Source organism: Cryptomeria japonica, chromosome 8 (genome assembly GCF_030272615.1).
Source record: "Cryptomeria japonica chromosome 8, Sugi_1.0, whole genome shotgun sequence".
Classification (NCBI taxonomy): Eukaryota; Viridiplantae; Streptophyta; class Pinopsida; order Cupressales; family Cupressaceae; genus Cryptomeria; species Cryptomeria japonica.
In genome coordinates this window covers 734720146-734745345 of record NC_081412.1, presented here as the reverse complement: position 1 = coordinate 734745345, position 25200 = coordinate 734720146, and positions in this window count along the sequence as shown.

Sequence of the window (25200 nt, the reverse complement as noted above, 5' to 3'; positions counted from 1 at the left end):
AAACCAAACCAATTCCATTTTCCTGAGGATTTGATCAAAAATGAGTTCAACCTTGATGAACAGGAATTGAGAAAGGAGAAAAGGATAACATATAAGAGGGCTCTTGATTTTATCGACCAATTTGATATTTGTTATGACCCTTTGTCTAGTTTTACTCCCTTTGAGGAAAGGCTAAATTTTTGATACTTTATTTTGAAGATTTAATGCAGACATTAAGGGAGAAAAGGGAAGTTATATTGAAAAATGATCTTGAAAAGGCTAAGTTGGTTCTAGCCAAGCCTGCCTTTGCTAAGGACATCCCTCTAGGTGAATATGTGATGCACAAGAGGCCAAAATACAGTGTGTTAGTGTTAGTCAGGGGTGAGCCTTCTACTTCAAAGGGGAAAAGAGAAATAGAAGATGTAGTTGAAATCCAACATTCCCCTAAAAGGAAAAGGGTGGGAAAAGAGGTGCAAACAAGTGAGCCTTTATACTCTCCATCCCAATCCCCAATCCATGTGGGAGATGAACATGCAGTGGCTAAGCAATTATTGTAGTTAGGAAGTCTTGGGGAGATTGCCTATACTTATGAAGAAGTACAAGAAGGGATGCCTGAAGAGCCACCCAGTGTTGAAATGGATTTGACTGCAGATGAGTTTAAAGGAAAAGATTTAGACCCTATCATCAAACAAGCCAGTGAAGGATTCCTGGATGATAATAATTTTGTTACAATAAGATCTTTCATGCAATTTGTTTGGAAGCAAAATATAGAAAAATTCAAAGCCAAATGTGAGAAGAGGCAAAATGAATAGCCCCACAAAAATGCATCTGCAATGGAGGAAGAAGTAAAACAACAAATGATGACAGAATTCAAAACCATTACTCCTAAGCAGGGGAGAGAAATGGTAGAAAAAGTTGGTGTACTAATTCTCCCTGAGTGGGATATAGCAGATGCACTAGTCCTTGAATCAGTAAGGAAAGAAACAAAACACTTAGAAGGAGTGACATTTAGCAAGGACCATGCTGCTTTGGTCATGTGGTCTCTAGGGAGGGATGAGAGAGAAAGAGAAAGGACACTTCAGGGTCTAGCTACCTTGGAGGTATGGTTGTGAAAAGAGTGCAGGATACAGGGGTAGTAGAAGCTACCAGCATAGTTTTGGAATCAGAAAAATTCAGTGTGGTAGTAGCTGAGAAGGAAGCCAAGGAAAAGGTTGATCTCTAGGTAAAAGTAGAGATGATTCTAAAGGCTTATAATGAAGCCAAAGGAGAGATAGCCCATAGGGATAGTATCATTGCCAAGTTGAATAATCAATTAGTAGGGAAATACCAGAAAGGTGAATCTTCCACTTTATTGATTGCCTCTTCTCCAGCAAAACCTCTACCTACCAGTCCAATCATTGAATTTCCTCCTTCTCCTATGACTTCTAGTTTTCAACCAACTGAGACCATACAAGATGAAATGGAAAAGTTGAAACAGGCTCAGGCCCTATTTTCAAATAAGTATGAGGAAAAGGTTAGAGGCACAATCTTAAAATTTGCTGACATAGTAGGAGCTTCTATGGTGTACATTTATATGAAAAGAATTTTGAATATGTTGATTGATCTGAAAGAAGACAAGGCTACTTTGGAGCTAGTTTTGAATAAGTGGATGCCTAGAGAGGTGGATTTAGAACTTATGTGTTCATCTTATGAAGAGGAAGAGGTTGATGCAAATATTAAATCCACTTGTGATTTAGTGAAAAACATGACCAGGTTAGCAGAAGAAAGGGCCGGTGTAAAGAGAAAGGCCAACTTTTATAGAAAAGAATATGCTAACCATAAGTATGAATTGTTTCCTGGGGGTTTTGTTAGTCCAATTCAATTAAAAGATGAAAAGGTGTGGCTTGATGAGCTAGGATATAACTTGTCTCAATGGATAAATGAAGTCACCAATACATATGATACATCTTTATATATCCAGACAATTGAAGAAATTGAGAAAGTAAAGTCACATTATGGTTTTTTGGAGACAAAGGTTAAGCAATTAAGAAACACATGGAAAAGGTTAAATAAACTAAAGAATAAAATTGTTAACTTCTCTTGGCCTAGTGATGACGTGTTCCAAGAGTGGAAAAACAAGTATGCAGTATAAGAAGAGGAGGTTCAAGAATAATTAGAAGATGTTGTAGCAAAATAACAAACTTCAAAGCCATTAGGAATTCAGAATGGTTGTAACAAAGTTTTCCTAGGAAAGTCTGAAGCTTGTTTTGCATCCGTATCATTATAAATGGATACGAGGACTTTAGGAAAAAGCATCACAAGAATTTATAAAGAAACTCTGCTAAAATATATCTAGGGTTTTCTGGTTCTTTCAGAAATTACCTTGAGTTATGTAAGATTTTCAAAATGAATATTAATATATAGATCAGAACTTTCTGAGCCTAAATTTTCATTGTCTTTTGGTGTGCATTCATTAGTTTACTAATTTCTTTTGAATAATTTAGGGTTGTTCGATTGAATAGGGATTGCAAGGCAATCTTACAGATATGTTTTAGGCCTTTCTCTTCAGGAGAGGAATTAAATATACTTGAAATATCTCTGTTAGTAAATCAATTGTTTGCTACTTTGAATTTGATAAACGGTTTTTAGCTTAAAGGGAAAGAATTTATATATATGTCAGGCATATATTAGGTTAATGAAAGCCGAAGTGATGAGATGTATGAGAATGTCCAAATTTGGAACTCCTGTTTAAATTGGGTGAATTTGTAGCCTGGATAAGGCACTGATATCAGTTGTGGAGTTTTTTCTATCTTTCTTGGGGTCAAAACTGAAAATGAACACATGTTTTCTTTTAATATTTTAGTATTATCGAGGTGATGAGGTTCATAGGTTTTTAGCATTGGTTTGCTATGGATCTCATATTAAAATTGTGAAAGTATTCACAAGAGGTATACCCACCTGAGCTTTGGATAAGCTTAAAGTGTAGAAGGTTTTGTAGAAACCTTGTTATATGTTTTTCTAGAATTCTAGTTTCTTATTGTCCTCTCCATATGCAACAGAGGTTTCATATTTTCTTACAGAGGGGATTGGGGAAATCAGAATTTGAGAACAACAAAGATAACACATGAAGACACCAATCCTAATTCAGAGGTGTTATATACAATGTCAATACACAAGAAGTAAACATTGTGGTTGATAAGGAAACCATTGAGAAGAAAGATGTGGCAACTGAGCCACCAACTGAGGATATTGCTGTAGAAACACATGTTGAGGATACAGTTGGAAATGTTGAGATTGGGATTGAAACACACACTGAACAATCAAATGATCCCCTAGATACTGGAAAGATAGATACGACTGGTTCACACAATGAGAAACATACTGAGTTAGAAAAACTAGAAATGGACAGTTCAGAGGTACATACAAAGAAACTGGTAGATAACATTGAGACACAATCATAGAAACTGGCAATGGGAAGCTCATTGAAATCGATAGAGGTACATTATGAGAAACATGAAGAGAAAAAGGTTGAGATAGAGATAGTGCCACCGACAATAGCTGAGAAACCCAAACCTTTGCTAGTTGAGATGTAGACTCAAACTAACCTACCAAAGGTCAACATAAGTAAAGAGGTTACTCGCACTGATGGATTGCAGATTGTTAAGGTAGTTGGACAGTCATGTGGTTCCTCCTTAACAAAATTAAGACCAAAAAATGTAACGAAGGTATAATTGGACTCCATCAAGAAAATCACAGAGTGTAATGCACAGGCATATAAGGCTATTGATGATGGAATTTCTTTATTGAAATTGATAGCACCCAAGTGTAATGTGGAAAATAAAGATTCTTTGAGTCAACTAGACACATTGTCTAAGTATATCACCAGTAATCTTTTGACAGTTGATCAGATTAATGAGGAAACATTCAGTGATAAAATGAATAAAGAGAAAGAAAAATTCTTTGAAGAGTCCATAAATAGATGAAAGGAACACATTGATACATTATCACCGATACTAGGAAAAACAATAATGGACTTTAAAAAGTTGTATAGGGATTCATGCAAGACTAACATTTTGATAAAGGACATAGATAAAGAGATCAATAGAGCACAAAAGAAAATAAATGATATTGCTGATAATCTCATAGGTTCATCAAAACCCATATCAGTAATAGAGTAGGAAATTGCAGGTTTTGAAGAGAAAATTGAAAATTTTGAAAAAGATAAGGAGAGATTAAAATTCAAGGCTAAGGAACTAAAATATAGACTAGGTCCAAAAATTGACATCCTCATCTCTTTGAGAAAAGCGATTTCAGAGGCACTTGTTCCAGGACTTAAGACATCGGAATAGAAAATGCACATACTCATCGGTACCATCCAAAGGACAGAAGCAACATTAAATGATAGTGAAAGGTTCACTAACAACCTTAATTTTGCACTAGCAGATCTATATCAGATTGTAACCCACCGGTTACAGGGTTCCAACTGAGAACTACACTTAGTTGACATTTTTGACAACCTTTTTCATTGATGTCAAAGGGGGATTAGTGGAGATGAGAAAAATAAATGACAGAAGAGATCATTTTCTCAGGGGGAGCACACAGTTTTGGTAAGACAATTTTGGAAGATTCTTGGACAACGCATTTTGGATACAATTTTGACTTTTCTCATGAGTGTTGCCATCAATGCCAAAGGGGGAGATTCTTGGGAAATGCACACTCCAATGAGAAATTGTAGGTGATTTAAGGTATTGTCATTGATGGCAACCTTGTAATCCTATGGCACTGATACCGATAGACTCTACACTAGCATATAGTTTATCGACAGTGGCAAAGATGACTACCGACACCCCAGCCGACAGGATTTTGTTTATTGCATTTTGTATTTAATTATAATATCTTTTTGTAAGACGATAAGGTGAATTGTAATAGGACTCATATATAAGTATGAGATCCTATAGATCATTTGTGTAGCAAGTAAGAAAAGGTAGATGTAAACATGCGAATATTAAGGAAGATTTTGGAGTAAGGCTAATGGTTATTTTGTGAGCTTAAACCGGTATTGAACCTGGCATAGCAGATGCTGAATCAAAGCAGTACATGATATTAGATTTGCATAATCCATTTTTGTAAGTCAGTGAGACTTCTCTTTTGTAATTAAGTAGTGAGCTTTAGGCAATTGGCCTTCCTGCATGTGCAAGCCCCTATTGAAAGTAATATTCATTTATTGGCCAGTAAATGAATATTGTGGGTTACAAATCCCACTGAGGTTATTCCCACATTGGGTTTCCTCATCAAAAATCTTGTGTTATGGTGTGCTTTCTATGTTGTGCTTATTGTTCTTATTTACCGCATTAATTCTGGTTTATTGGTACACTATTTTGGAATGCAATTTGTTTAATAAGATCAAAAAATCCATTAACCGATTAGATACTAATTCACCCCCCCTCTTAGTATCTTTGGGAATCCTAACACTAATATTTTTGGTACTACACAAGGGCTTAGACTATCCTTGATCAAACCTTTCTTCAACAGATCCTACACTTGTGTATTCGGTTCTTCATTCTCTAATAGGTGGCAATCCATCAAGTACATTATATGAAATGATGTCCTCACATTCTATCAGTAAATCTCTTATCTCTTTCAGGTGTTCTCCTTCCAGTTTTGGTCTCTCAGTCTTCTTAGGAATAAAGGAAAAACACACATTCTCATGTCTCAATTTATCCATGAATTTCCTTCCTTCTACTAAAAAAATTCTAGTATTCATACAGACTTCATTCTTCAAATATTCCTCTAAAGGCAACAAGGTTTCCTTCATCCCATTGGCCACAATAGTGTATGTATTATTTCTCCCATCATGTACTTCATGTCTATCAAGCTGCCAAGGTCTTTCCAACAAAAGATGACAAATATCCATAAGCATAATATCACACAAGACTTCATCAAGATAATTCCTAATTTTTAATTTTACCATTGTTCACTTACTAACAACTTATGTTCATCTTGAATCCATGCTATCTGATAAGGCTTGGGGTGTTTCAATCTCTTCAATTTCAAATTATTCACCATCTCTTTTGAAACAAGATTATTTGAACTGTTAGGATTCCCACAAATACTACGAGGGTTTGGGGGGGGGGGGGGGGTGAATTAGTATCTAACTGGTATATCAAATTTCTTAACTTAAAACATGTAGAACATATTAAAACTATGTACCAGTAAGAAAAAAGTAATGTAATAAACAGAGATATAAACAACCACATGAAAGACACACCATAACACAATGTTTTAATGAGGAAACCCGGTGTGGGAAAAACCTCAGTGGGATTTGTGACCCACAATATTCACTTACTAGCCAATAAGAGAATATTACTACTACAAGAGGGGCCTGCACATGCAGGAAGGCCAAGTGCCTAGAGCACACTGCTCAAAATAGAAGTCTCGTTGACTTACAAAATGGATTGTATAAATCCAGTGTCTTGTACTACTTCAAAATAGCATCTATAATGCCATATCAAGTATCAGTTTCTGCTCTGCTTCTTACATAAACCCTTAACCTATAATTTGCATAATAGGTCTACCTAATTACATTCCATATCTCGCTTATAGCTTCTTACAATGTTCTATAATGATCTCTCTTTATATAGGAGTCATTTTAAATCATCCCAAGTCGGCTTACAATGATTTTACAATAATAAATAAATTATATTACAACAAAAATCATGTCAGCTTCCTGTGTCGGTATGCTTCCTTTTACTGCCAGTGCTGGTGGTCTGAGTGTCGGTGTAGAGTCTAATCTTACTGGTGCCAGTGTCATAGGATTGTAAGGTTTCCATCAATGACAAAACCTTCAATCACCTACAATGTCTCATTGGAGTGTGCAAATGCCAACAATCTCCCCTTTTGGCATTGATGGCAACACTCATGAGAAAATCCAAAAATGTGTCATCCAAAAAATATTGTGTCCAAAAATATGTGAACCAAAAATGTGTAAACTCCCCCTGAGCAGATGAGTCTTTATCTATTATTTTCTCATACCACTACTCCCCCTTTGGCATCAATGACAAAGGTTGTCAAGGTGTCAATAGAGTATGGTTTCATGTTTCAACCTTGTAATTGGGTGGTTACAATTTGAAAAATATTTGCCAAAACCAAATTTATGCTTTCCATAAATTTCTTACTGTCTTTCAATGCTACCTCTATTCTTTGAACTATACCGGTGAGTTGTTGCATATGTTCTACTGGTGTTTTTTGTCCTTGTTGATAGTTCTGATACTTAATATAAGTACAGATCCAATAGGCATCAAGATGAGAGGGGGGGGTGAATCATACAAACTTAGTCATCCATAAAAACATCAGATTCAACCTCGGTAACATATATATCAGTCATATATCCAAAACTATTAAACATGCAAACTCAAAAGCATATGAAAAATATAAACATCATAACACCAGATTTAACGTGGAAACCCAAATAGGGAAAAGCCACTATGGGATTTCGGACCCACTAAGAAATATACTCTTCTAGAGTATGCTTGGTTAAAAGCAAATCCTGTTAAATATTACAAGCACATTGCTAGATGTGACCCAGTTAAGGGATTTCTCTTAGATCTGTTAGGATCTTCACTTTGTTAGAATTGACCTTATCAAAGGATTTCAAACACTCTATCATAATGTCACCTTGCTATTGGATTTACATATAATACTGTTAAGTCCACTCGGTTAAGAGATTTTATGTCACTTTCACAAAATAACAGTAATAAAAATCTATCTGCAACTTCACATCTAAAATGCTAAAGCAGATTCTTATTTGTTCAATACAATCTAGACATAGAACTAATCTTGTCTATCTGCTGGGCTTCTAAACTATGTTATTCTAATAGGTCTTCAAGCTTCTGTGCTCCGTAATCACTATGTAGCATCCCTATGCATACACTTGCCCGCATACATTGTTTATCAATAGTTTCCTATTTATAAACAATTAGGTTACCGCTTAATCTCCTTGATCACATTTCCCATGATCAATAATAGCCATCAAATCTTCAATCTTGTCTAGGTTCAATGCATCTTTCGATTTGAAAATGTTTTACCCCACCTTGTAACTTGCATAATAGTCTTGGAACTTGTGCCAGGGTATTGTAGTTCAATCTGAGCTGTAGATCTTCATGCTGACTTTCCATTGCCTTAGATTTGTTAACAAACTTCTTCCATGGCTTACCAATCATTGATCCGCTCCAGCTCATTAGCTTCTTTCATTAAATACTGCATGCAAACATTTAATGCTTTCTGTTATAGCTCGGTTACAACTTGGTAACAACTCGGTGAATACTAAACTTCACTTGGTAGACATTCCGCCTTCATTAACCGATAGCGATAACCTTAGGGTTTACCGGCTAGGTTCCTTAGGGTTTACCGACTAGGTTCTTTGGTTGATAACATAGTATAGTATTAACCTTTACATTTTACAACATATCTATGATGTTAAAACAATCTAAAACATCATGATTTCATCATTGTCTGACTCGGTACTAGTTGCCCATTGAATACCTTACTCATCCCCTTATTGATCATATTCTTTCCTGTGTCTTTCACCGACTTCTTCATATCATACTTCTCAAGATATGGCAACATCATACTGAATTAGAAAATTAATTTCTTGACATCAATGAAAAAATAATAATATCAAGATAGTAAAACATCTTTAATCAGTTATGTCCATGATCATCAACAACCTTCTCAATATCCTTAAGAAATGCCAACAATCTTTCATTGTCTGTTATAATACAGTATTGCCAACAATCTCCCCCTTTGGCATTGATGGCAAAACCAATTGATTTGACCTTAGTAGATTTGGATTCCTATGATTCTGAAATGCTGAAATGCTCTCCCCCATACATTAGACTTCTCTTGTTTTCTCAGTCTTCTTTCCAATCTATAGTCTGCTCAGTTTTCTCTTAGTCTTCTCCTAATAGGTCTTCTCCCCTATATTGGTCTTCTCTGCCTTCATAGGTATTCTCCCCCTTTGACAACAATGCCAAAAAGAAAAGAACTAAAACATAATTTCTTTCTGTAAGAAGTGATTTCCTGTGGTTGTGTATCAACTGAGTCTCAGTCAAAGCATTTGTCTTCAATTCCTGTTCCCTGTAATATTCTCTATAGTAATTCCAGTATTAATTCCAATACACTTTTAGAAAACATTCTAAAGTGTATAACTCAACATCAACTCCCAAAAATATATTCAATAGAGTCATTAGATTGATGCTTTCACTGAACTCGATCAGTGAGTAGAAGATATGGGTAGGACCCCTAACTTGCTTCTGAGATATTCAAAAGTGTCCTTTGGTAGTGGCTTGGTGAAGATATCTGCTATTTGCTCCTTTATGCTAACACATTCCAATACCACTTTATTCTCTTGAGCTTCTTCTCTAAGATAATGATATTGGATAGATATGTGCTTTGTCTTAGAGTGCATAACAGGATTTTTTGAAATTTTAATGGCACTAGTATTGTCGCAGAATATAGTTACTGGCTCGGTAACTTTCTCATTTATACCTTCCAATAGTTGTTTGATCCATGCAATGTTGGTACAATTCAATGCTACAGCAATGTATTCAGCTTCTGTTGTTGACTGTGAAACACATCCTTGTTTCTTGCTAAGCCAACTCACTAGTCTTTCTCCTAAAAAGAAAGCTCCACCACTTGTGCTTTTTCTGTCATCAATGTTGCTTGCCCAATCAGCATCAGTATAAAATTGTAAATCAAAATCATTTCCTTTCTGATATACTAAGCCATAATCCTTTGTGCCTTTCAAGTATCTAAAAATTCTTTTGATTGTTGTCATGTGTGTTTCCTTAGGATCTGCAAAGAATCTTGCAACTATACCTACTGCATGTGCTATGTCTAGTCTGCTGTGAACAACATATTGTAGTTTTCCAATCATGGATTGGTAGAGTGTCTCATCAATAGATGCAGATTCATCATTCTTTGATAATTTACAGTTAGTAGTCATAGGAGTACTTACTGGTTTTGAATCATCCATTCCAAATTTCTTCAAGATTTCCTTTATGTACTTGGATTGAGTAATGAAAATCTCATTTTTCATTTGCAGTATCTGTAGACCTATAAAATACTTTATCTCACCGATTAATGACATCTCAAATTCTTTGCTCATTTCATTTCCAAAGTTCTTGCATAAAGAGTCATTTCCACAAAATATAATATCATCAATGAATATGGCTGAGATCAGTATTCCATTTTCATCATTCTTCATGTACATGTTGTTGTTCTCACTTGTCCTTATAAAACCAATCTTAATCAAATAAGAGTGCAATCTTTCATACCATGCTCTTGGTGCTTGTTTCAAACCATATAAAGCTTTGTTCAATTTACATACCTGATATTTAGTATTGTCTTCAACAAATCCTTCAGGTTGTTCAATGAAAACTTCTTCTTCTAATATTCCATTCAGAAATGCAGTTTTGACGTCCATTTGATATATCTTGAAGTTCTTGAAAGCAGCATAGGCCAACAATGTTCTTACTCCTTCAAGTCTAGCAACAGGTGCAAAAGTTTCACCATAATCAATTCCTTCTTCTTGTGCATAACCTTTGCAAACTAATCTTGCTTTGTTTCGAATGACCTCCCCTTTTTCATTTAGCTTGTTTCTGAAAATCCACTTTGTACCGATTACATTTTTGTCCTTCAGTCTTGGGATTAGTGTCCATGTTTCACTCTTCTTGATTTGATCAATCTCTTCTGTCATAGAATTTACCCAATCTTCACTGTTAAATGCCTCTTTTACTATTCTTGGTTCAAATTCAGATATCAAACATGTGTTCTATCTCAGTTTGTTCCTTGTCATCACTGGATCATCCTTATCTCCTATAATCTGACTTGGTGCATGATGTCTTTTGACATACTTGGCTAATACAGGCTCAGTAGGCTCTGTATGATCTTCTTCATCACTCGGTAACTGGATATTTTCTTCAACAATTTTCTTGGTAGGACTTCTTGGTTGCACATAGACAAATTCATCATAGTCTTCTGGTTCTTTGGAGTTCCCTTCATCATTTCTTTTTGCAAATTCATCAATTTTCACATTTGCACTTTCTACTATTTTGTTAGATGATTTGATTAGACATTTAAATGCTTTGCTTCTAGAAGAGTAACCTAGAAGCATTCCTTCTTCACTTTTCTGATCAAACTTGCCATTTCTATCATCTTTATGAACATAGCATTTACTTCCAAAGATTTTAAAGTAACTAACATTAGGTTTCTTATCATACTAGATTTCATATGGTGTCTTCAAAGTACCTTTCTTCAATTGAACTCGGTTCAAGGTGTAAACAATTGTGCTTATTGCTTCTCTCCAAAATGTTTGTGGCACCTTCTTCTCAATCATCAGTGTTCTAGCACAATCCACAATAGGTCTGTTTCTTCTTTCAGCTATTCCATTCTGTTGTGGAGTTCTCAGTGTAGAGACTTGTATTTTAATACCATGATCATTGCAGAATAAGTTGAATTCATCAAATGTGAACTCTCCTCTTCTATCTGATCTAAGACATTTCTATTGGCTTCTTGTTTCATTTTTAACTCTTGCCTTGTACCATTTAAACATTTGAAAAGCTTTTGATTTTTGTTTTAAAAACATTACTGACATCATCCTTGAATAGTCATCCACAAATAATATGAAATACTTATCACCATAATAACTTTGAACTTTTATAGGACCACAAAGATCAATGTGCACTAGATCTAAATGTAGCATCATAAATTGTACGCACTTGCTAGGGTGGTACAATTTCACACCTAGTTTAGCACCCGCCTTGGCGCATTTTTCATTTTGCATTGCATTTCCCCTTTAGCACTTAATTAGTTAAATTAATTAGGTCTAAGGTTCTATTTTATCATCTCCCATATCATAAAGTTGGGCCCTTTTCATTAAAGTGTGCCCCTTTCATTTTATTCTTCCAATACATCATTTAATCGAAAACCCTAATTAGGTCCTATTTTGAACTTGGGGGCTTGATTTCGGGGGTCAAAACATCTCGAAATCAGCTGTAACTTCGGGATTCTCTCTAAAATCATCATATCCGACGGCCCTGAAAATTTGGTGAAAAGTTGTCAGGACCATGGCGCCTGGAGTGAGCATGGTCCCGGACATTTTTCCCAAAATTTTAGGAGCGCGATCCAATCATAAAACAAAGCTTAACCCCAAGAAATTGGTGGGAGATTCAATCTCTAGGTCGGCCAAAAGTTGAAATTAAGACCTAGGGTTTCATATATAAGAGCTCTCTTTCTTCATTTGAAAGGATCAGAATTTTTGGTTTAAGGGACCTTCTATGCAGCGAAAGAGCAGATCTTTGAAGACTTCAACAACATTCAACATCCATCCATCAAGTATCCATCAATTTCATTCATTCACTTAGGGCTTTGAAGTCATTGAAGAGCAATAAGGGATCACCGACTGAAGATTGGCTTGTACCCCTCCCTTGGGGTTGGGTATGATTTCATGTTGTTTTCATGTCTTTGCATAAGCCTCATTATGTCACTTACATTCATGCTTTAGATCACTTGGCATCTTCATTTGGAGCATTTACATTGTCATTTACAAGTAATTAGGGTTTACTTTCTAGGTTGCTCTAGTTTGCTTACTTGCATTTTAGATCTTGCACACACACAAGGTCTGCACACACATTACTTTTACAATACAACTTGGCTATTCATGGAGGTGGAAATCACCGAAGCGGGGGTTTGACTAAGGCAAAACCCTATATAGCTGCCCAAACACCTTTTTCAGATATAAGTGCAGATTTCGGGATTTAGACGACGCCGCAAGTTGCAGATCCGAAAGAAGTAGACAAAGACGGAACCACACACCAAGTTTCAGAGCAGAAGACCAGGATAGGGGCGTGGAGCACCATGGTCCTTCCAGGACAGGGGCGCTAGGTGCCCTGGTCCCTGGGATAGGGGCGCTGGGCGCCCTGGTCCTCCTGACAGACAACAGTTTTTAGCAGTTCGGACAGTTTTCCAAGTTGCAAAGTAGCAGTTTCAGGTGCAGAATCAGGACAGTGGTGCCCGTGCCCCCGTCCTGAACATTTCCACTCAGATTTTGACTCCGGGTATGCATTTGCATTTTTGTCTTGTCCTTGTGTTTACAGCTTTCCATAGTTTAAGTTCAATTCTGCAATCTTGTTATTAGTTCATACTTGCACTTTGGGGTTAGGAATTGAACTTGCATCATTTTATCTTTCAATTACAACAAAGGAATAGAAACCCTAATAGGTAGCCCGTGGCTCTCACTTTCACAAAAATAAGTAGCCAATTGTGTGATACCTCTAGGCTTTTTCGTATTCCAGAAATGTGTGATTGAAAGTGAGATTAGGGCATGTTTGCTTAGTTTCATTTTTTCCCCCACACATTTTGGTGAACCCGACGTGAACTCCAATCTTCTCTAATTCTGATTTATGTTTTCAAATTTGAGTATTTATGCTATTTCAAATTCAAATTTGTATTTACAAGTTTTAATTTCTTACAAAATTCAAAAATTTAGAGGAAATTTTTGCTAAAATTCAAAGTTGAACTTGTGGATAGCTTAATTAATTTCAAATCTGATTTAGGAACTCATTTGAATCATAAATTTCATTTTCTAAATCTACATTCTAAGTGCTTTCATTAAACATTTCCTTCTATTTTGCATGTGTTATCATTTGAAAGAGGAAAATTGTTGTCATGATGCATTCATTTCATAGATGTGATAATGGGTTAGCTTCCCTTGTTTCAATTTTTCCTTCTCCTAAAGAACCTCCCCCCATCTATAACAACATTTTAGTGCCTAAAAGAGTTTCTACCAATCCCTTTGAGACTCTCCCATGCTCTAAGGATGAAGACTTTAAGAGTGACTTTGACAATTCTCCTAAAATGTGCCCTTCCTATTTAGCTATCCTAGAGGAAGAGAATGATATCATAAACACCTTTCTTAATGTTACTTCATCTTCCCTACATGATTCCTCTCTAAGTGAAAAGGTATTGATGGAAATTGACTTATTTTCTCCTAAAGTTGGTCCTTCCAATGGGGGCATGTTAGTGCAACAAGAGGTTATGAACACTTCTTTCAAAGATCTCCTTCCTAAGCATGAATCTTTGGAGAAATATGTTCATGTTCCTCCTAAAAAACACTCCCTTCATGAGGATTCTTTTGTGCAAGAAGATGACATTATCCCTACATTTCCTAGTGATGGCATTTCCTTTTCCAACAAAATTCCCACTAGAGATGATGAATTAATGATAAATGCTTACCCTTCTCCTAAAGTTTGTCTTACCCATAAGCATCCCTTAGAGAAAGAAGATGAAATAATAAGCAATTTCCTTAACTCTCTCTCCCCTAAAGATCATATTGAACATATTTTGAGGAAAAAGGATGAGTTTAACACATCTATTGATGCTCTCCCTCCTAAGAATGAGGAATTAATAAACAATGTTATCTCCTCTCTCGAAATTGACAATACTTCAAACATTCCTTTCAACAACTTCACTATTTGGGATGAACCATTAGAAGAAGGTGTAGATTATTCTCTACCTCATGAGAGAACCCTAGCCAAAGGGGATGAAATCAAGATTGAAAACTCCCTTGATAGTTTCTCACCTTCCTTGAATCTCAATTATTCTCCCTCTAAAAATAAAGCATCTCCCTCTCCTCAACTTGGTTCTACTCATAAGGAAACCGTAGCTCAAAGCAAGATGGTTAACATCTCTTTCAAAGATCTCCCTCTCAAAAGTGAGACTTTAGGGAGTAATGTTGATCCTTCTCCTAGAGAGTTTATTCCCCATGTAGATCCTTTGATGATAGAGGATGATATGACCCTTCCTAGTATTACTCTGCCTACTAGAACATCAATGCCTACCCCTTGTCTCTCTCCTAAAATTGATTTAATCCGTGATGAGATTTTAGTGCAAGAGAAGACTATCAATAATTCTTCCAACACTTTTGTTCATTCCTCTAAACCATCCTCAATCAATTTGATACATGTGAATGAAATACCTAACAAACCTCTCTTCACTGTCCAAGGTGCTTGTCCTTCTCAAAATTCTCAACCTTTAAATAAGACTATCTTAGTGGTTCAAGGTGGTTATGCTAATGATTCTTTTTGCACTCCTAAGAAACCTATTATTACTGTGCAAGGAGGTTATTCTACTAAGAGCCCTTATGAGTATGCTAAGAAATTAACTAGAGAGAGTTATCATGCGGTTGCTCATACCTATAATACTAGAAACAATAGGCAACCTAGTCCTCCTCCAGTTATCCCAACTTCACTTACTCCTTCCCAACCTATTCTTCTGCAAGCTCCACGTATTTCACAAGTTCTTAGTAAGGAATATGATCTCGTAGAACAACTTAAAGCTACCCCTGCTAAGATATCCCTTTGGGATTTGATCCAAACTTCTTCCGCTCATCATGGAATGTTACAAGATGCTTTGAAAGACATGAATGGTCCTCCACCTAATACATCTAGTAATATAGTGTCTTTGGTTAACTCTGTGATGAATCCTAAATCTCAAATTGTGTTTACTCAAGATGAGTTACCTACTAGTGAAATTCAACATCAATATGATCCCTTGATGATTGTGGTTATCATAAATGACACAGCTATAAGATGAACACTGCTAGATAATGGTTCTGGACTTAATGTGTGTAGCATTAATCTATTGCATAAGATGAATGTGGATACATCCCTTATTGAGCTTGACTCTCGTCCCATTCGAGGCTTTGATAATGTGGCTAAGTCTTCATTAGGTATTATCACCTTACCCATCACAGTGGGACCTATTACTTTGCCTACTCCTATCCATGTTATGTCGGGAAATCTAACGTACAACTTGTTATTAGGGAGACCTTGGATTCATAGTATACATGTTGTCCCCTCTACATTGCATAGACAAGTTAAATTTATTTATAACAATAAGACATATACCTTGATAGGTGATACTAATTTTCAAGCTTGTTTGCAAACATCTACTTCCAAAGGGATTTCTTCTAAGCCTTCCTCTTCTAGTGATGACTCATTAAACAAGATACCTATGGATGAATCATCACCCTCTGATAATCAAAATTATTTGGATGAGTCTGAAGTTCCTAAAGAAGATTCTTCTCAACTTGAATCTACACATGAAAAGGCTTTTGATCCTGAGAAGGTTCTCGCAGAAGATGATTGGGGATCTCTTGATTTTAATCCCACCTTTGTAGGTGAGTATAGGGTTCCTCCTAGAGAGCTTAAAGTTAAAAAGAAGGAAGAAACTAGAGATCAATCAGTCTTACCAGAACCTATGAGAAATAATTTTGTGGCCGCTTCTCAAACTTCTTCTCCTCACACCTCTAATTCTGAAGAATTTGATTCTTTATCTTATGAAAAACCACCTTTTCTTTCTGAAATGGCTAATCGTTATGGTCGTGGTTTTCATATTTTGGCTAAGAGTGGCTATAGTGGAAATGGTTGTGGCACAAATGAACAAGGAATTAAAGTTCCTTTAGAACATAACATGCATGAATATTCATTTGGACTTGGATATAATCTTTCTAAGCCCACCAAAGCATCTAAAAGACCATCTCTCAATGTGAGTGCTATATTTAGTAGTGATGATGATCTCACTTCAACTAAATCATCTTCTACTTCTATCAACTCTCATTCCCCTCATAAGGAAATCTTGGCGATGAACAAATCTCTTTATGAATCCCCTCAAATTTCTAAATCCACTTATGAATCTTTATCTCCTATTCATCATAAAGTCCTTTCCTCCAGGGATAAGGCTCTAATAAATTACACTCATCCCTCTTCTAAGATTTCTTGTGACTTTTCTTCTTCAATTTTTATCATTTTATACATGTTTTTGATCTCACTTATAGTTGAGCATTTAGCATGTCATATTCAAATACCTCATTCAGTCTATCATGTCTTTAAATAACATTAATGGCTATTATGTTGCTCATCATTATGTGACATTGGTAGCTCATTTACTGGGGGCTCATTGTCATTCATGATGGTACAATTTCAAGTGCAATCATATTTTTGAAGCAACAGAATAGCCTAATTTTCTATGTTATCTCTTGTTCCTATGGGGACAAGAGTGATTTCATACATCTCTTCTTTTTATGGTTAAAATTTCCCTTTGGAGTAATAGTGTGTATTCTCTTTCTTATCCTACCCACTTCTTGTGAGGAGCATTTTACATACACTAATGTCTTGCTTGCATGAACTCATGTGAGTATGTAGTACATTTTTCTTATGTCTATATCTCTCCCTAGAAGATTGTGTAAGTCCTTCTCATTGTCCTTATCCTTGGGAGGCAATGATCTTTTCTTATTTTTATCTAAGGATCCACTTTTCCCTATTTCGTGGATGGTGTGAACTTTATTACTTGATGTTATTCCTTGTATGCATTTGTTGTTGTTTGTTCAAGGATTCTCTCTTACAAGAGGTGTAAGTCCTTGACTACAACCTCTTTTGCACTTGGTAAAATACATCCATAATGAATTCACTCTCCCAGCTGGGTTAAAAAGAGCGTCATCCTTCATTAAGAATCACTTTCACCTCGCAAAAGAAGGAAGTATTGCATTCTTATTCTCTTCTTTGTCTTGTTCTAGAAGGGGTTATATTTGTCTAAGATAATTCCTCTTAGGGATAGGTGTCTTTTGTACAAAGATCTCTTCTCCTCCAAGGATCTCCTCTACACATACTACAAGATATCCCTTTTCAACTATCTTATCCTTGCTTAAAGAGTGCAAAAACTCCCTTGTTTGGATCTATGACATTGTTGCATTTTTGGGGTATCTTCTTTTGTGATGAAGGTAGGTATCCTTGTTCTACTTTTCTTATGACATAAACATTACACTTTTTGAGCAATGGGTCATTCTCGAAACCAGAGCACAGACTCTTAGAGCGAGATGTCTCCATTTTTCTTTTATGTAGGGTGATTATTCTTGGAACCAGAGCACAGACTCTTAGAGCGAGATGTCACGCTTTTGTACTATACATATACAGGTTGTAGCATACTCGGGCATAGACTCCTATGAGGTGCTTCTAACCTCACTTACACACAAATGCACGAGGTTGAGTGGAACTAGCGGCATAAGGCTAGACTTTCTCACTCTCCTCCCTTACATGGATCACCTAGACAGACTCTAGGGGCTAGTTTTCCATGTCCTTTTTCCCATGGATCACCTAGACAAGATCTAGGGGCGAGAAGTCCATGTTTTCTCTCTCACTATTCTTCTCATGGATCACCAATGTGTGTATTCATGCTTTTTTTCCTTTCTTTTCTTCTCTTTGCATTTTGTTTCCATTTACATCCTTCATCTTGTGTTAGAGAACTATCAAATCCTCACACTTTTTGTTGTGTTGGAATTGAGATTTAGTCCTCTTTCTTACCAAATGATTCTCCATTAGTTTTTGATCTCATATCAAATCTTCTTGTGAGTATTTGTCATCAATATTCTTTAACAATTCGAAGTGGTAAACATGATACCCTGTTTCAACTCACTAAAATTAGCAAGCCGAAATAGGGGGGGGCATATAGCTACCCTCGAATTTTCATCACCTTCCTTAGTAAGCATTAGGTGATTTTGTGATCTAATGTGTGTTTTGTAGGGTGTGGTTCCTAACTGTGTACTGCAGATACCGCTAGGGGCTTCGTTCGATAGAATTGTGGATATATCCTTTTTCAAATAATGTTTACTTTTCTGTACTTTAGCTTGCATATGCACGTAGTGTTCATATGACCGCTAAAGTGGGGGCTAAATGTAGCGTCATAAATTGTACGCACTTGCTAGGGTGGTACAATTTCACACCTAGTTTAGCACCCGCCTTGGCGCATTTTTCATTTTGCATTGCATTTTCCCTTTAGCACTTAATTAGTTAAATTAATTAGGTCTAAGGTTCTATTTTATCATCTCCCATATCATAAAGTTGGGCCCTTTTCATTAAAGTGTGCCCCTTTCATTTTATTCTTCCAATACATCATTTAATCTAAAACCCTAATTAGGTCCTATTTTGAACTTGGGGGCTTGATTTCGGGGGTCAAAACATCTTGAAATCAGCTATAACTTTGGGATTCTCTCTAAAATCATCATATCCGACGGCCCTGAAAATTTGGTGAAAAGTTGTCGGGACCATGGCGCCCGGAGAGGACCATGGCGCCCGGAGTGCACATGGTCCTGGACATTTTTCCCGAAATTTTAGGAGCGCAATCCAATCATAAAATAAAGCTTAACCCCAACAAATTGGCAGGAGATTCAATCTCTAGGTCAGCCAAAAGTTGAAATTAAGACCTAGGGTTTCATATATAAGAGCTCTCTTTCGTCATTTGAAAGGATCAGAATTTTTGGTTTAAGGGACCTTCTATGCAGCGAAAGAGCAGATCTTTGAAGACTTCAACAACATTCAACATCCATCCATCAAGCATCCATCAATTTCATTCATTCACTTAGGGCTTTGAAGTCATTGAAGAGCAATAAGGGATCACCGACTGAAGATTGGCTTGTACCCCTCCCTTGGGGTTGGGTATGATTTCATGTTGTTTTCATGTCTTTGCATAAGCCTCATTATGTCACTTACATTCATGCTTTAGATCACTTGGCATCTTGATTTGGAGCATTTTTTTTGTCATTTACAAGCAATTAGGGTTTACTTTCTAGGTTGCTCTAGTTTGCTTACTTGCATTTTAGATCTTGCACAGACACAAGGTCTGCACACACATTACTTTTACAATACAACTTGGCTATTCGTGGAGGTGGAAATCACCGAAGCAGGGGTTTGACTAAGGCAAAACCCTATATAGCCGCCCAAACACCTTTTTCAGATATAAGTGCAGATTTCGGGATTCAGACGATGCCGCAAGTTGCAGATCTGAAAGAAGCAGATGGAGACGGAACCACACACCAAGTTTCAGAGCAGAAGACCAGGACAGGGGCGTGGGGCACCCTGGTCCTGCCAAGACAGGGGCGCTAGGCACCCTGGTCCCTGGGATAGGGGCGCTGGGCGCCCTGGTCCTCCTGACAGACAATAGTTTTTAGCAGTTCGGACCGTTTTCCAGGTTGCAAAGTGGTAGTTTCAGGTGCAGAATCAGGACAGTGGCACCCACGCCCCCGTCCCAAACATTTCCACTCAGATTTTGACTCTGGGTACGCATTTGCATTTTTGTCTTGTCCTTGTGTTTACAGCTTTCCATAGTTTAAGTTCAATTCTGCAATCTTGTTATTAGTTCATACTTACACTTTGGGGTTAGGAATTGAACTTGCATCATTTTATCTTTCAATTACAACAAAGGAATAGAAACCCTAATAGGTAGCCCGTGGCTCTCTCTTTCACAAAAAGAAGTAGCCAATTGTGTGATACCTCTAGGCTCTTTCGTATTCCACAAATGTGTGATTGAAAGTGAGATTAGGGCATGTTTGCTTACTTTCACTTTTTCCCCCACACACTAAAATTCCCTTAGAAGTGTAAGACTTACTTGTAAAACTTGATCTTGTCATCTTACCCATCTAGCATCCTCGGCACATAGCATTCTCAGGTTTTTCAAGACTTAGTAGACCTCTTACTCTATGCTTTTTGCTTATTTTGATCAGATTATCAAAATTTACATGACAAAACCTCTTATGCCATAGCCAGGTATCATCAATTTTTGCATGCAAACACATATTTTGAGTTAAGTCAAGGTGAAATTTATTACCTTTTGTTTGTGTCCTGGTAGTAGCTAACTTTCCATTCTTGTCATGAACTTTGACAATTCCTTTATGAAATTTTATTCAGTAACCTATGTTGTTTAGTTGTGCTACACTCAACAAATTGTATTTCAAACCTTCAACCCAATAAACATCATTTCATCTTCCATTATCAAGAAGTGTTATAGATCCTTTATCTCTTACCGGACATGGTGCATCATTACCAAATCTAAAATAGCATCCATCATAATCTTCTAACATAACTATAGACATATAAAAATGACCATATTCCTAAATGAACATTTTATGTTCATTTCTCTATTTAATTAAATCTAATTTAATTGAATCACCCACATTCTTCTATTTAAATTAAGTAAATTACTCAATTTATTTAAATTAAATTCACTAGACTTCTTTTTACCATTTAATGAATAAATCATTTTATTCAATTAAATCCCTTCTATCCACTTTTAATTAAATTCAAATTTAATTAAATAGTTATCCTAAATTAAATAAATCAAATTTATTTAATTTCCCCGAATTGCAACCAAATTGAAGTAAATTCATTTTATTAAATCCTATTATCCCCCCATCCACTTGCAAAAGCCTACATCTCCCACTTGCCTCCTAAATCCTATTCCTAACCCCCTTCTAGACTCTTCTAAACACTTCTAATTAGCCTAACCCATCTACTAAACTTTGTCACATCCCTAAGCAAGGGGAGGTCACTTCTCAAATCCTCAAAGTCTTTGAAAACCTTTAAAGGCTTCAACCACTTAACTTTCCAAGTCTCCCAAACCATTAATGGTTAACTCAACCCTCTAGCATGATTAAAGAATTTCTTCTAACTCAACCTCCATGTAACCCAAGGGTCTCATCAAGCATTCATTGCTTTGACCATGGTTATCCCTTAATCATTTGCACAAGAGTTTATCCTTTGATTAACTCTTAAACCAATGGGTAACCTTAACTTAAGCTTAACCCTTACCCCCTAGGATAACCATGAGGTCTTCTTGGGCATTTAATGTCTCCAACCCCTTTTCTCAACCAACCTTATGTTGACATTTGTCACCATTTCATTGGTGCGAATTGCAAACATGGATTCCCAACTTTCAAACTCAACCCTTGGTTAACTCTTTCAATCTTGACCATCCATTGCCCTATTTTTTCTATAAATAGAGCTCTCATTCCTCCATTTTCATCATCCAAGTCTTTAGCATCATAGTTATGTTCAAATACATTCAAGCTTTCATATATCATTTTATGCTCATCATTTAGCCTCTGTTTTAACTAGGAATTAGTCTAAATATGCATGTTTAAGATACTTTCTTTATCATTTAGCTCAATCATAGACTAAAATATCATCTTAGGATAGTATTTATACTAACCTTGTCATCTTATAATCTAGTTTATTGCATTTTAAGATCGTGCATAGCTTAGGATGCATTTCATTCTAAAATCTATCAAAGCATCCCTCATTCTTGCATTTGTCATCCCTAAACCATTTTGCTCAGTGATCTGAGAGCAAAAACATTGGCTTGAGGGACCTTGTGAGATAGAGAACCATGGAACCAAGCTTGGGAAGCTGAGCCATACTTCATGACTCCATAGCTTGCACCAAGAAGTTCTGTGGGTGTGTGGACAAGTCTCCGTAGAACTCCACTTTTCACATTTTTAGTTCTATCGACTCAATTTTTCCGCATACATTTATGGTGCCCACTGTGGGGCATCACCCCATATATCAAATCGGTTTTTGAATTTAACCACTTTTGCAGGTCCGTGGGAAATAAGAATCAGCGCGTGAGAAACATTCCCTAGCGCATTTGGTTAACAGTCTAGCGCATCTCGCTTACTGTTTAGCATGTGGGGTCTATACTCTAGCGCGTGAAGTCCTTTCTTTAGTGCATGACTTCCACTAATCGTTTCCTATAGGTATCAATGCGAAAAAAAAAAATAGAATAGTGCATCGAGAAAACAACGTAGCGCAATGGGGGCACATAATAGTGCATAGGTACTTTTTCTTAGCGCATAGACATCATATCTTAGTGCATCTGTGCAATACTTTAGCGCATAGATCTAACAGAGGCAAAAAATTGTAGTAGAGTAAAAAATTAGGCTTCGGGGAGGACAAATATATGGAATATAAGTGACATTTCCTCTTCTCTTTTCTCTTTCTTATACTTTAAGTTATATTCCATATATATTGTTAGGATGTTTGAGAGGGGTTTCGGACCTCTAGGAGTTATAATGCAAAATCTAGTTTTTGGAAGATCTTCCAAATTTTAGACTTAGTCAAATTTCAGGGCATTTCAGGATCAGGATTTTAAAATTTGTAACCAAGATCAGAATTTAGGCTTGTGTAAGCCCACACTAACATTTGATCACTGACTGTGTGCAAGTTCTAATCTTTTTTTTGCAGAGGAAGGAGTTAGTCTAGAGGCTTCAAGTTTCTCTTTTTTACTTTCTTTCAACAAAAGTTGGTTAAAAAGAACTCACTCTCCTTTTTGCAAAAGTAAAAATAAACCTCATCATTTCATTTGGATGCATAAAATGAACTTCATGCCTTCCTTTTTGGTGTTTTAAAATAAAATTTCATCTTTTCCTTATTGCATGGTAAAAAGAACAACAAAGCAAACCTTTCATTCCTACAACTTAGGAAAAACACTTCATTTTGGAAACTGTAAAAAGAACCAACAATCTTTACTTTGGTAAAATTTTTAAAAAGAACCTCATCATCCTTTGGTGTTTAAAAGGATTCACTTCATTTTGCAAAGTAAAAGAACCTCATCTTCATTTTGTACAAGTCAAAGTGGGAAAGTTTTCCCCTATCGACTTTAATTTTGCTGACCAAACATCACGATTTACTTTGTTGACCAGGCTTGTTTTACAAAAGTTTTGGAAATACACACTTTGCTATGAAAGGTTAAAAAGAACATCATGCTTGTTGGAGCAACATCTCCAAATAGAAGTTAGCAAATCATTGTCTTGAAGGCTAAAATAAACCTTGTTTGCCTTGTCTCGAAAGTGGAAGGAATGTGCTCTCCCCGTAACTGGGTGATCAAAAATCCAAAACACTCTTAAGCTTTCTATACTTCAAGCATTTATATCCTTTAGCAGGCCTGCCTTCCCGAGGGGTTGAAAAACTCTTAAAGTCATTCTTTGGCTAGTGTGAAGGGAACGACCTAAGTGGAAAACGGCTTTGACGCCAAGTGTTCCAACCCACTATAATCAAAAGTGGAAAGTGACGAAAGTCCTTTTCAATGGTTGCGCGCAATGATTAGCCTTCCCCCAATATCTTTATGATATGTAAAGCCTTTGTGCTAAAGGTTGGGAAGCCTCCTAAGGGAGTTTATCACTGACGGCCAAAAAGGAAGCCTGATTAAGAGCCATAAAAATAGAAACTTTGAACCGAGTCAGTAACTAGACATTTATAACATCATAGTGCAAGGGTGAGGAAGAATCCGCCCCCAAGATTACTCACCATATATCTCCCAAGATAACTACTCAATTGTGAAGCAATTCACTTTGAGTTAATTTCTGGCAAAAGGCAAAAAAATGGGCGCCCTCTAGGGGTTGACACGGCTGTTTGAGCTGACGGAGTATCGAGACTAGTGGGCTATGATGTTATTTATGACCTTTGAATAAAGATTCTTTTTGAAGTGTATTTTTTGTATCCAAACTTGTTAAAACATTGAGGATTTGAACACATCCTCGCATAACATACACTTTTTGTTAGATTAAGCAAAAATGGTTGTCTTCTTTGTGCTATGCTTGCATTTACTACTTCAAAAAATCATCCATCAAGGCTGAAAAACTCACAATCAAATCTGAAAATTGCAGAAAAACCAACCAAAGGAAAAATCAGGGCAGATTAGCGCATGGGAAAAACTCCTTAGCACATAGGGTATTTTTGTTAGCGCATCCAAGCATCAAGTTAGTGCGTCTGTTCAAAACAGTAGCGTTTTATCCAAATTCCAAAATAGTGCTAAACAATTAGCACATCGGGAAAACAGTCTAGCACTTTGAAGCATCATCTTAGTGCATGAAAACCAAACTTTAGCATGTAGGGTTGAACAATTAGCACATCATAGACCCATACTAGTGCATAGCCTTTCAAACAGACAGAAAACAAAATTTTAAACAGTCAAAACTTTAGCGTGTGGTTGGGGGTAGCCTAGTGCGTGTGGTCATTCTTTTAGCACGTAAAGTAAATTTGGTAGTGCATCTTGTCTGTATTTTAGCGCGTGACCAAAAATAAAAAGACAGGGGGCAAAACAGTGAGGAATTTTAAAAATTTTGAAAACATCTTCGGAAGCTTTTTTTCATCAACATCATTTTTCATCAAAGCAGAGTAGCAAAAACAAAACTTTAAAAGCTATTCCTTGAGCAAAGTTTGTGTTAAAACAAACATTGTAAAAATCCTACACTGATCGCACGGTAAAACATATCTATCCTATCATAATCTGGAAACCTCATCACAAGTATCAAAAGAATCCTTTACCATCTCACGGATTTCATCTCAAAAACACTTGTTT